The sequence below is a fragment of the Apis cerana genome, linkage group LG1 (assembly GCF_029169275.1).
Source record: "Apis cerana isolate GH-2021 linkage group LG1, AcerK_1.0, whole genome shotgun sequence".
NCBI lineage: Eukaryota > Metazoa > Arthropoda > Insecta > Hymenoptera > Apidae > Apis > Apis cerana.
In genome coordinates this window covers 19,740,115-19,754,462 of record NC_083852.1, presented here as the reverse complement: position 1 = coordinate 19,754,462, position 14,348 = coordinate 19,740,115, and the positions used below count along the sequence as shown (strand labels likewise).

General features: G+C 44.8%; 1 protein-coding gene across 3 annotated transcripts in view; it reads right to left on the bottom strand.

Moving 5' to 3' along the window:
- Positions 1 to 14,348, bottom strand: part of LOC107992941 (hemicentin-1-like) — a 119,106-nt gene that overhangs the window by 36,467 nt on the left and 68,291 nt on the right. The window lies entirely within an intron of this gene.

Genomic DNA, 14,348 nt, shown 5'->3' with positions numbered 1-14,348 from the left:
AAGGGGAAGAAAAAACGTCGCTTTGTCGTTTTGTTATTCATACTTTTTCCACGGGCTAATCCCGCGTGGGAAATTTTTTCCGAACCCGCCTAATGTCCACCCTCCCGTCCTTCCCGTCCATTTCACGTTTTCGTTTTCAACGTGGGCGACGTGAAAGTTTTACGCGGGCTCGCGTTGCCGCATCGTTCTCGTTGGATTGCGCCGTTAAAAATTCAATTTTTCACCGGGATGGGAATGATTAATAAAGCGCGCTTTTTGTGCGCGCGCTCACACGCCCACCGTTACGCGAAAATAACTTTGCAAAATTAACAAACCGCCATCCTACGGATCCCGTTCCACCGCTGCTATTTTACGACCGCGAAAATGAACGTTGCCTTACCCCGACGTGTACGTGTAACCCGACACACACCGTCCGCATGCACGCCCGATTTCGCACCCGCGCGGGGATATTGAAACTGTCCCCAAATGCGATTCAGGGGGCGCGAACAAACAGGCGCAAGTTGGTTGGTTAGAGCAAGGGGTCGATGAGGGGAACGGCGGAAAATAATTTATAACCGGTCGTTGTGATTCACGGCCGAGACAAAGACCTTGCCCCAAGTTACAACGTAGCTTCGGGCCGGGAATTATGCATTCCCCAGGCCCCAACTGCTCGACTTATTTTCAACGAGTGGCAGAGATAAAGCGGAATTTCCTCGAGTTCCGGCTAGTTATCCCGCGCGAACGGCTTATGAATTAATATCGCGGGATATCGAGAATACTTGGAGGGAATATTTTAGCGGAATATTCGGGCTGGTGGATCGATCGAGGGCAGGGGAGCGAGGGGGAGGAAGAGTGGGTGAAATAAAATCTAAAATTCATCGTCCTCGTAACTATGGCCGTGGAATCTCCGATCAGCGGGTGGATAGGCGAAGATGGAGGGGTGGAGAGAGGAGCGAAGCAATCGTCGATCAGGGATGGCGGTTACGGGTAGAAGTTAAAGAGTTTCGCAACAGGTCGGGCGAAAGGATAAATTCGAGGCTCCCCCGCTTCACGCCCCACTTGACTCGTCCCCGCGAGTCGGATTTCTATCGGAGGAGAAGGGATGGTAAATATATCCCGATGAAAATCGCGTAAAATGAATTAATGATGTCGAAATGAACGGTACAAGCGTTTCGATGAGTTAATATTTTTTTACGTATTTTTTCCACTCTCATCTCTTCCTCTTTCTATTTTCAAATTTATTTGGATGTGTATAGATGGTGTATTTTTTTTGCAGAGAATTTGTAATTTTTTATTTTTTCGTAATTATAAATTTAATTATATATTATAAATTTAGAGGGACGGTAAATATTATTCCCACATGAAATTGGATAGGACGAATTAATCGCGTCGAAATTCGATCGTTTGGACAGTGAATATTTTTTAACCTATTTCTCTCTAATATACATTACATCGGTATACGGTAGGTAGGTTTTCCGTGGTATTTGTAATCGAGTTTTTTGTAATTGGACGTATTTATAAACGTGACATTGGCAACGAACGAAATTTAATTGCCCGTATCTTTTAACCTATTTATCAAACGCAAATCCGTGATAAATTTTTCGCGAGAAATCGAAATTGATCGAATCGAATGCTAATTGAATTTCTTCTTGATCGAACGGAATTATTTATGAATTTGGTTCGAAAAGTGAGATTATAAGATTTTCGGAAACTATTTATTATACTTTTTACATTAAATTTTCCAGGTTAATAGTAAACGATAGACGCGACGATGAGAAAAATACCACGCAGAAGAAAGCGATTCGGTGGGGAAAGATCTCGAAGCTGGAAAAAGTTAAACGAGCGAGGTGTTTTCAAGGCGGCGTACGAATCGAAAAATTTACGAGACTTGTTCACGAGCGAGTAAATCAATACATTGTCGCGAGCATCGCGCGATAAAATCCTCTATCTATTGTTGGTAGAGAGGGCCGAGCTGTTTCTCTCCCTTCATCCTGTCCCCTTTCAAAAGCCGCTTTCGATGCACACCCGCATTACGGTTTTCCGTCTCGCTGGCTCGCGCTGATTGGCTTCAGAATCGTCCAATTATTAATCTCTCATCTGGTTTTCCATGGAAAGCTAAACCGGTCAGGTGGCGCGTGATAGGTCGTTGCCAGAATCATTCGACTGCACGTATTAATCAAGTTTGTGGGCCAAGCATAACGAGTCATCTCTGTCGTTAGTTACGCTTCTCTCTCGTCACTATCCGTTTCATTCCGCTGTTTCGTATTTCGCTCGAGGCTCGGTTTGTAACGATAAACGACAACGTTCTTTAACGTTCATTGACGCAAATGTCGGTTATTGCGTTGTCAGATTCGCATTGATACGCTGGCAAATCGCGTCTATAACGATATCATATATATATATATGTATATACGTGTATATTTTCAATTTACGTTGCACGCAATTTTATTGGAATAAAATTAGGGAAGTAAAAGCATCAATTTTATTACGGGAAAATCACCGTTGTATCACACAGAATCGCATCGGAATGTTCTAACTTGGTGGTTTTCCTGTTACTTTCTTACGGTGTATCATCGGTGTATTATTTTTTTCTGATCGTAGCTCGAATAGAAAAACTTATATGATTCGACAATAATGAGAAATACGCACGAAAACACGAAAAAATTAAAACATTCGAGATTAGAATAGAAAAAGAACTCAAATAACGCGAGAGTTGTCGAAAACGAATCATCCCCTTTACGAGTACCACTACTTTCTCCTTTAATTTCTTTGTAACAAGGAAAGAAGGAAGAGAATTAAAAAGAAGAGAAATGAAATTTTTGAGGCCAAGCCGCAAAACAAAACTAGCGCGTCAACCGGTTAAATCGTCGTTCTCCCTTTTTTATTTCACGGAACAGAGCTTCGAGTTTCGGTACGCCAAGTTACGAGCGACTCAGCTGGAGGGATAAATCGCGGGGGGTGAAACGATCGATCGTCCCCCTCGGTGGCAAATCGTTCTATTAATTTCGAAAGATTTTCGGAGGTTGAAAAAGTTTCGCGGTTAATCTTATCGACGATGGTTCGCGGCATCGATCGAGACGGGCAAAAAGCTGGATGGAACCTTGTCTAGGAATGAACCACGTAATGCTTGCAATGCGAGCAATTTCACGCCAACCGACTCTCGCCCCGATTCGATGTTCGATTGTGCCCGCGGATTACGAAGCAATTACGCCCGCTTCTCTCGTGTCCGATCGGCTAAAGAGCTGACCTTTTCGACATTCACGATTCCGTTCGTAATTTGTTTCCGACCAACGATCGCGTTCAGAGATTACAAATTCCCACCAACGCTACTTATTGCCCTTGTACAACGAGATATCATCCTCCTCCATCCGATCGATCCGAGCATCTTCCTTTTTACCGAGCTTTCTTTTTAAAGTGGAGAACGAAAAGAAGAATTATTCCATTCTTGAAATATCGTCGAACGTGTCCTCGGATAACGAACCTGCCACCCTTTTCGAAAGATGTTCGAGTCAACACCGAGGATAATTAATTATCCGTATTTGTCGCGGTAACGAGGCCATTATCTCGCTACCATATACTTATATCCTGAAATATTTCACGAGTATCTCGATGAACGTTCCCTTTACGAGTTTGTGTATATACATAGAGGCTAATTCCACGGGAAAGAGCAACTTGGAAGAGGATCACGCAAGAAAGAGGAAAATCTATTTTTCATTGGCTTTGAATTATTACGAGGAATATATATATATATAGGGAAATTTACGTTAGTTAGTTAGGTGTAAGTTAGGTAGCGATTTTATAAGGATTTTGAACTGTTTCGTGCAACAAGAACGAGGAGGATTTATCCTTCTCTCCGTACCAAAAGAAATTTTTGGTTAACGATACAACGATCGAAAGTTAATTTTGATCGTTGTTTTTTGATACAACTTTTAAAATTCTAATTATTCCCTTTAAAAATTGGAATAAAATCACTTTTTAAAAATATATATATATGTATATACATATATATTTAACGTTAAATTAAACTGATAATTTTATACAGAATCTTTCTTGGATCTTTATCGCGAGACCCGGGACGATTTACAAGAAGAAACAAAATTGCAAAGAAACACGTGAAGAAGAACGACGTTCCGACGTTCAGTTTGAGTTACATATCCGGATTTCCTCGATTTATTCGTCGACCGGACATCTCTCTGCGAAAATGTAAAACAGATACGACTTTTGAAACACGAGGCGAACTTTCGCGACCATCTTTTTCTCCCTCCCGAATGGAAACTATACCGGATAAAGTTCCCTCTTTCCCTTCCTCTCGAAAAGGAAGAAAAGAAAAAAAAAAGATAGAAAAACCAGAAGATAGAAAAGAAGCTTGTAGGAAAAGGGAAAAAAGGATTTCGGTGACACATGTTTCCGAGCGCGGAAGAATTAACGACCTGTTGTTTACGAACTCCTCTCCCCTTCCCCGCTCAATCGCAATCCTGGCGAATACTTTATTCGAAAGAGAGAGAGAGAAAGAAAGAGAGATAAATGGGTATCTTAAATGTTCTCTGAACGAGGACCATACGTATCTCCCTTCCCATAAGATTAAGTCCGCGCGTCGCCGTGATTGGCAATCGACGAGGATGGATCGTGGGACAAATTCCTGCCGACTATATTCCTCCCAGATTTTCCGGGATAAACAGAGAGGAGTCGGAAAGGTTGGAAAGAGTCCGCTCGAGTGCATTTACATCGATCCATCGGTGGAGGATAATTTAAAAGGACAAGGTTTTCGCTTCGACCTGTCGATCGAGGGAGGGGAAGAAGGGAGGGAGACAGAGAGAGAGAGAGAGAGTGGGGGAAGAAAAAAATGGAGAAGAGAAAGAAAAAAGTTACATCTCGAGGGGGATAACAAATGCGTCGGCCGGTGGAACTTGACGAGGAACGTTTCGACGTTACAGCTTTCACGGGGAGGAGGTGCTTTTAAATTAAAGCGCTCATGGGGGAGAGGAAAGAAAAAAAAAAAAATAAAATAAGCAGTCTGCTTTTTCCTTCCCCACGTCTCGTTCCAGTATTTTCGTTTTATTCGTGACAGGCATACCGGGACGTAAGGAGAGGGACGATTTTGAAAATTTGTGTATTCGCGCAACAGGGGTGGTTATCTAATTTACCCTTTAATCGGGTACCGAAACAGGCAAAAGCAAGGCGACGATTCCGGATATATTTTCCTCGGTGTTGTACAAACACAGCTCGTTTAAGGAAACGCAGGTTTAAAAACACAACTCGCACCAGTTTCCGGTTTAATTTATTTTTTGGCTGCTGAAACGGCCTCTCGTGACGGAATCTCGCGAATAACGAACAGTTAGGATACATTTCTTCTACCACTCTCCCCGTCCCCGATAAAATGAAATGGAGACGATGGTGTAAAAGGATGGAGGATCGGTGGGAAAAAAATGGGGGGGGAAAGGAAAGGAAGAGGAGGGAGGTGAAAAAGGGAGCGAAAGAAGAAAGGACCGCGAGTTTCAATATATCGTGCCCGTACCCCGTGACAGTTTTTAATCGCAAAAGCACGTTATTGGTGACTCGATGCGCTATATCGTGTTCTCTGCATCGGTCGAGTATATTTTTCTCCTCTCCCCCTTCCCCCGACTGCCGTATGCAACTATCGATGCTGTATATCCGCGGGACCTCTATATTTTCTACGTACGGGCACGTACATACATATACGTACATATCTCTTCTTCGTCGACACTCGACGCCATTGTTGCGAATTAAACGCAACGCTATGCGAGATACCGCGCCTCCAGTTGGCGTTGCCTCGACACGATATATACACAGATTTAGATCCTCTCTCCGTCCATCTGGATGTTTCAATTTTTCGAAACTTTTCTTTTTTCCCCCCTCTCTTTTTTTTCCTCTAAAATTCTCTTTTCTCTTCGCACGCGTGAAAACTGTCGATCTTCTCGATCGCTTAGGACTCGCCGTTAACAAAAGGATATGTTTTATTGGCGTCGAGAGCGCGACAAGCTCTCGATACGATTTGCAATTTTAAATTCAGCGCAGCGTCCGCGGCAATAAACGATCCAACCGTGCGGCGTCGCGCGCGCTTTATCGTGATTAAATGTCAACACGATCGAAAGCCGGCGATATCGAGTTATCTAAAATTTTTCCAATTACGAAAACTGGCGGCCGCATACCGAGGCCACTTGGCCGGGTCACTGGTGATCATCCTCTTCCCGCTATTTCGTATCGTGCCCAACATTTTTGTCCGTGGCTGACAATCGAGCCGGTCAACCCGCGTCATGTTTCGTCGCTCGAAAATTGTTTCGTCGCGATCGTGGCTTGTTGTACATACACGCTGTTGAAAAAAAGAAAAGATCTTGAATGTTATGATCGATAGGTCTTGCGAACAATCACATCCTTTCGATGTGAAATCGATTTTTACTATTTCGAACATCGTGAACGAGTGTCTTCGTTTTTATTTAAATAAAGGATTGATTCGGAAATACCTTAGCTCAAGGATATCTATGCAAAGTTATTATTTTAAAAAGAACGAAGTAAGAAATTTCTTTGCTTCCATCGCGGAAAATTCAAATTCCATTCCGAAAAATTTACGTTACGTCATAGATCGTTGTACATCTATCGAATATAATCCTTGACGATCCTCGAGTTATTTGTTCAAGCTCCCGAATCAATTCGTGTTCATATTCAATGTCAAAATTGATTTTATCGTCGAAATTTGCTTCTCTTGGCGAATAATTATAAATCTTTAAATTTCGAAATCCCTCTTTTTCCCAACACCCTGTATCCTTACTCGTGTTTCCCTTTTATCGAGGCCGCTCCTATCGACGTTTCACCGATTCCGTTGGTTAATTCCGCCAAGAAGGAACGCGCAAATTTAATAGAAACGGTACAGTGATCAACAAGGGAACCGACGACGAATCTCTTCCACCCGCTCGCCTCGTTTTTGCATATCGTCGTCTGCAACCGCATTATGAATTCACGCGTCGAAAACGCGTGGAAACGTTCAAAGGGTGAAGCTTGGCCTCCACTTTTAAATCCAACCGATCGGTAATTAAATTGTTGCGCGAATTAACGTTCCGGCGCGATCGTGCAATCGCCTCTCGCAATCGCGCCCTTTTCCCACCCACTCTCCCCTTCCCTGCGGTTCGCGTATCGAGGAATAAAATTTCCTCTTGTTGCCTCCTCTCTCCTCTCTCTCTCTCTCTCGTACACACTTGCTCTCTCTCTCTCTTACTCGCATTGGTTTCACGGGGCAAACACGAGCTCGAGCGGAACGAGCGCCACTCCAGCGAAAAATTACGGTTTCAAGGAGCCACGGGAAATCTATGTTGTTTTTATCCCCGACTCGCGAACCGTTTTTCGCGTTTTCGAGTATCGCTCGTGCGGAAAGCAAATTTCATCGACGCTATAGTGGGCAGTGGAGGGATGGGAGATCGTAATTGGCGGATCGTAATTGGGTATCGGAAACGGAGACACGGAGAGTAGAGGGTGCGTTTTCGCGAATTTCGTCGCGACGAAACTTTCTACGCTCCCTTTCTATCTCCTCGAGCGAAACGGGAGAAACTCGCGACCGACCTCCGCTTTCACCGCGCTTTATTCTCCCCGATTTACCCTCGGCCCTCGGTTTCATGAAAAGCCATCTGTCTTAATATTTGGTCGACACACAACCCGCGTTTTCGCGTCGAACAGCCGTTTCCCCTCCAATTATGTCGACGGTGGTGAATTTTCCGCTTTTTCGTTTCTCACGACTCGAGTATCGCGTGCACGAGTGAACCGTGTCGATATTATTTATTTTTCGGAGATTAGTTTTTTTTCGACACATACGCTCGCGCGAACGGATTTTATTTGGACGGCTCTCGGAAAGGGGATGTTTGCCACGGGCACTGGAAAGTACAGGTAATGATTTTCTCGCAAATTTCCAACGCGTCCGTAGATTAATCTTTTCTCTCCGCGCGATACGATTGCAACGAATAATATCCGTCGACACCCCTTTTTCTCCCCCTTTTTCCTTCCATCTCTTCCTTTTCTCTTTTCTCTTTTTTTCCGCGCAGCGATTTTATCGTAAAACGTTTAGTCCGTTTCAATCGACCGCCCGCGACCACCCACTCTCGAGAAGCAAAATATTTTCATACTCCGCGACAAAATTGTTTTCGCACATGGCGCAGTACCAATACGCTCTTCGGTATCTGTTGCAATTTTCATTCAAACAATGTTTCCGTGTTTTATGAATAAAAATATATCGAATAAAACACTCGATCCGACAGATCGTCGATTCCGCTGCGCGTTCGTGGCGCTCGAGGGAGGGGGAGAAAGGAAGAGAAAATTTATTACCACCAATGACCAAACCCATTGTGCCCGCGAATCACGGTTTTTTGAATGGCAGTCGACGAAATAAATATCCCCGCCCCTCCCTCAACCAGGTATCCTTAAAAGTAATCGCGCCAAGAATCGCGGTCACCTCTCCCACGCGCGAAAAAACTTATATATTGTATTATCGCGCCGCTAAAAGCCACCGTGTTTTTCGCAGCAAGATCCGCGAAAACCAAAAGTTACGTGCACGCTTTCTGTTCCAATTCGGATTACGCGTAAAATTGTACGCGCTCCAGCGTAATATACGAGTGACGTGGATCGGGTATTAAATTACAGAGAAGGGTCGGAGGAGGGTTGGGTATCAAAATTTCGTAGGAAACGTTTCACCACTTTTCGAGGAGCGTCCGCGGAAATCTAATTAACGCGGGTCCGTTTTTAGCTTGGTTTTTTGGCGGGCGGGGGAAAAAAAATTTTTTTTCCAGCGCGAAAAATGGGGATAGAACCAAAGGAAATAAATGGGGATGAGAAAAAAAAAGGAGGGGAGGGGAGGAGAGGAAGAGAGAAAGGGAGTGTTCTCGGCGATTTCTGTACGCGACGCGATGCGAAATCCACAGTTTCAAATCGATTTAATCTTTGACATTTCCGATGTAAAAACGTCATCGGGTCAGTCGAATTTTTCCTATACCCCAGAAAATTTTCGTACGGTCCGCTCCACGATTTAATCGACTCCCGTCTCTTCCCCTTCGCCGCGCCCACGTTTTCTTTTTTTTTTTTCGTTTCTCTCTTTTTCTCCTTTTTTTCCTTTTTTCCTTTTTTTCATTCCACGGCTTCGAAATAGTTGGGCGCATCAATCTCGAAGGAATTCGACGGCCGAAGTGACGTTCGATAATGAAAGCTATTAGAACGATCATTGAAAACTGGCGTGCGACTTCTATCGCGGCAATTTTCATCCCCTTCCTCCCTCTCCTCCCCTGTTAACCCTTTATCGATCGATCCCGATAAACGATAAATCGACTTAAACGAGTCATAAAAAGTAATCATCGCGGTGTTTTTCTTTTTCTTTTTTTTTTTTTTTATCCCCGTGAATGGAAATTTTCGCGTTTCACCCTCGTTATCGGCTCGTTTCCTATTCAGTCGGATGATGTACACTACCGTTCATAAGTGTTTGGACACCTCCGATCGATACACGGTACAGTAAAAATCCATTTATAGGAAAATTTGACGCGGAGGCAGAAACAATTCGTATAATCGAGTAGCAGGCTCGCGTTTCTGATACGAGTTTCTATACCGATCATTTCCACCGCTTTCAAGTTTTCGAATAAATAGAGTTTTCGTTCGTTCGGATAAGCGGATCACCAACATTCGTTCCGTATTTAAATGATCGGAACGAATGTTCTTACGTAACCCAATCCTCGTACGTATATTAAATATCGTAATCACGAAAGATGAAATATATTGTTGGGAAAAACGCGCGATTTTGTTTGATACATCGTCGACAAACTTGAAAAGAATCGTATGGAATCGGTGTAGAAGAAAGATCAATTCGCATGCTACGATATACATGCATGGATAGTTAGTGAACTAGTGAACAAGGAAAGAATTCATTTTCTCGAAACGTGATATATCCGACAAATTAATTTCACGTTTTATCCTGGATATGATGAAAATATTAAAAAATATTAAAATCATCGGAAATCCTTTTACGCGTATTTTCCTAATTGAAAGGTATCTCTGTGAAAAGATCCTAGTCACATCCAAAAACTGTCGAGCGAATGTCGCGAAATTTCGGTCGTTTTTAAAAAAATACGTACGCTCATACATGGTCGCAACTTGTTCCAATGATCAAGTTGGTCCAATCGCGAGAACGGGGCACGCGATTTAATCGAAAAAGTGAAGACGCGTTATACGTCCAAAGTTTAATCATGAATCTTGAATGAGCGCGACGACGTACAACTCCCAAGAGTTATCGCCACGTTTTCGTCCGCGGATGTCGGACTCGTATCATCCATTCTTCTTACGCGGAAGAAAGCCGAAATGCCTCGCGACCGATTTTCCCCTCCCCGTAAAACGCATCCAGGGAAATTCCGCTCTTAATGCACGTGACCCGGTTCTCTGGCGCAATCTGTTCAACCCTATCCTCGCAATATCCACTTTTGGAACGCGTATTTTGATATCGCGCGAGAGAATCCCCGAAAGGGCGTGTTCCTCGAGTAAGCACGCCAGGCTGCGTTTCCTCTTGATTACAATTGAACACAGGATTTTCGTTCCCTCGCCTCCCTCGCGAATTTCCGTTTCTCCAACTCTCTCCCTGCCCGCGCCTTGTTACAACAAACGTTTCCACGCGTTCTCCGTCGCGACGCGCGTTAAGCGTTGAAACACGAGAGGAGGAAAGAGAGAGATTAGGGGGAGGACGATTGTTATTTCACAATTCCGACTTCTCTCTCGCCCCCGTCCCGACCCGATGCTTCCCTCCGCGCTCCTTTTCGCGGTTAACGAGGCTCGAGCACGGTTTTAATTGCGTTCCTTGGCTGCCGGAGGGAGGAGGAGGAGGATAGAAGTCCTAGCCGTTACAGCTCTAGGACGAATCCCGGAAAACAGCCGCGTTACAAAAGCGTGTTACGAATGGAATCGAGAGGGGGAGAAAAACGCGCGTGGAGAAGAAAATATCCGCAGACGGAGGACGCGCGTCTCAGGTCCGGATGCACGGGTCCCGTTAGTGACGTCGTTTCCGCGTTTCGAGGGCCGTCGCCATGCGGAAAAAGGGCTTGGGGCAAAAACACGCGCGTGGCAACCTCTCCTCGTTAACGAGGATCGCGGAAGCCTTTGTAACCTTTGTAACCGCTCGAGAGAAAGGAGCGAGAGGAGGAGACACGCACTACGTTTCTCCTTCTTAAACGCCTCCTCCGCTGATCCTCGATGCCGATTTCTTTCCTCTCCTCTCCGCTATCGTCGTTATCGTTTGTCGTTTTATAGTCTCTCTCTCTCTGTCTCTCGCTGCTTCGCTCGAATCGAGGAGGAGCGAAACACCGTATCCCGGCCGCCTCGTTCGATCAACCCTTTCGAGAAGCTCGCAGAGAGCGAATCATCGCCGATGGAATATCCACTCTCGACGCCGGAATAATACGAATACTTGTTGCACGCAGAATTCGTGTCGCGCTTCCTCTTCGTTAGAGCGTTTCCTCGTTGCCTCCCCTCCCCTCTCTCCCATATAGATCTCGATCCTCTTACCGCCTTTCGTTTCGTCTCGATTTCGATCCGATCACCGAAACGTTCGCGTTCGCTTTTATCCTCTGGTTGCCCGTTTAACCTTCTCGACTCGACAATGGGACACGATGCAGGTGTTCCGGGATTCTATCCCATCGGCGAAACACCGAGATCGCGCGATGAAAACGGCGAAAGATTTCTCTCGATACGAAATACGGAAACGTGGGACGGAAGGGTGAGGGGGAAAAGACGGGAGGGGAGGGGAGTCGCATAGGGACAGTGTGGGGAGAGATGGCCGGGTTTGTAGTACGCGATAATTCACTGCCGGTCGCAGAGGCGGCGAGCCTGGAAATGGAGTCACCACCCCCTGCGAGGCACAAGAGGGTGGCCGGCTTAAACGGGTTTGTATCCTCGATGAGGGCCAAATTAGGTTAGCGCGAAAACAGCCTATACGTGCTCCCTTCCCCTTCTTCCCTATCTTGCCGCAACTCGCACCGACTACGTTCTACTACAGCTTTTTTCACCTCGGCTCTCCCCGTCCGGCAGAGAACTACTTTCTATTTATTTAGTTTCCTTCGTTGCGGAGGCAGCCTCGTTTGCGTTTACGCGTCCTAATTATGCGATTCGAACGAGTCGTTTCTTCAACGAACGAATACTTGGATTAGGCGTCTTATTATTTAAGTTCGACGGTACGATACACGGTATTCAACGATTTTGTTATTTGCGGCTCTGTCTCTTTGAAATTCATGTTTTATCCGTGTTCTTTCGCTTCCTTTCGTCTCGTATTCTGAATAACGAAGCAAAAAAAAAAAAAAATGGAAAAATTCTCGGGACACCTATCTATCTATCTGGAACACGTATCCTATCATCAAAACATTGGCGCGTACTGTAAATTCCAACGAATCTGTAAACACACGTTGATTGATTCAACGGGATGGAATGGATGGATAGGAGGTATTTACAAAATCGGGCAGCAGGGGCGTAGGTGAGGGTTGAATCGAGGAAAATAGCTTAATCATACACTAATTAAATCGGTGGAGAGCGAATTCTGTAGTCCCGTATCTGAATAGAATTCACCACTACCCTCGATCTCCCCCGATCATTGTGAATCATTCTGTAGGAAACACGGACGCGCGAGGTCACCCTGTTGTTTGACGTTCGCGGCGGGTTGCCGATGACGAATTTTCAAAATATCTGGACGTTGACGCGAGTCGGTCGCGCGACAGAGAGAAAGAGAGAGAGAGAGAGAGAGCTCGTCGCCCCGTTGACGAGAATATTCCGCGTTTTCTGTTTTGATAAACGAGCTCTAGAGAATTAAATTCCCTCGCCCTTCCACCCTGCGCGGCCACTCCTATTTCGCCAACGTCCAACACCAGGTTTTCCTCGTTTTTCCACCGAGGCTCGTTTCCACCCTCTTTTTCTACCGTGACCCGGCCACGGCCCGCGTCCAGAACGTAACACAGATTAATCTGTTTGTTGATCCTATTCCCTTACGCTTTTTTCACCCTTTCCAACCTCCCCCCTCTTTTTTCGCTCCTCTGCCCTCCTTTCCATCGCGCGCCGCGAGATTTCCTCTCTCGTTACGACCCTACGTCCACTCGCAAATTCCTCTTCCTCGCTCTAAATTTTTCTCTCTTTCTTTCTCTGTTTCTCTTCGAGAATACCATCCCCCGATGCCAACGTGACTTGTGTTTTTTCGTCTCCTTTTCTTCTTTTTTTTTTTTCTTTCTTTTATTTTCGCTACTCTTTATTTCTATTCCCCGTCCTCCCTTCTGGAAAGAGATACAAGACGTTTCTAAAACCGTAGATTCGCTGACGGTAACTTTCAGTCGTGGATATAAAATATACGAGGGACTAAAATTTCTTTCGTTCCATTTCCTTGCGATCAAGTGGAAAAATCTTTCCTTTACCTTACAAAAATTGTTTGAAATTTGGGAAAATTTTTTACTTAAGTTTCGAGACATTTTACCGCCTCCTGTTTTAGAAGTCTCCTGTAGAGCGGCGCCTGATGACGCGCCCCTTTGCCTGCCGCCGTTCTTTTGTCCCCGAAGAAAAGAGAAACACCGAAGTAGGCAAAATTTCGACCCTATCGGCAGAAACGCTTTAATGGAGCGCCTCTAATGAAACGTTGGAACAGAGAGATCGAAGGGGCGAGACCATGGATGAATCGGGAAGCGCGCTTCATCCTCTATTTTTGCCGATGACCCGCGGCGGGGAGAACAAAGGGAGGGGTGAAAGTTCATTCCGCGGGCGGATCTCTGCGAGAAAAATTGATCGTTTCCCTGGCTGAGAAGGGAAAGGGAGAGTCGAGGCGCAATTAAGATCAAAAGTTCGTCTATCGACGCCACTTAACGGAAGAAGCAAGGCCATTTCTGAGAAGCTGGATAAAATTAGCGATGCTTCTTCCTCGCTTATACCGCAACGAAACGCATAAAAAAGTGTCCTTTCCACGTAAAGTCTCTCGAAGGTATCGATTCATTTTCAAAGTATGGAACCATATACGTGCGACAATTTTGTTTATTATATGAAGAATCGCTCTTTTTTATCTGTACTTGATCATCGCGAGTTTAAATAAAGGAATCTTTACGAACACTTTGAATATTCATCATCAACGCATAATTTATGATTGACAAGAAGATTCAAGAAGAAGGAAGAGAAAAAACTTGATCGATCGATTTTTAGGGATCAAAAATTGATTTACAAGAACAAGCGTCTGAATATAATCACTAATTATGTTAGTAACGATATATATCGTGTTCCACTTGACTCGATGCTCCGTTCTTCGTGTCCGACAAAAACTGTTCATTCTACTACTATCCGGTCTTGGTTACTCCACTTGTCTTTTCTATCTCATTCTA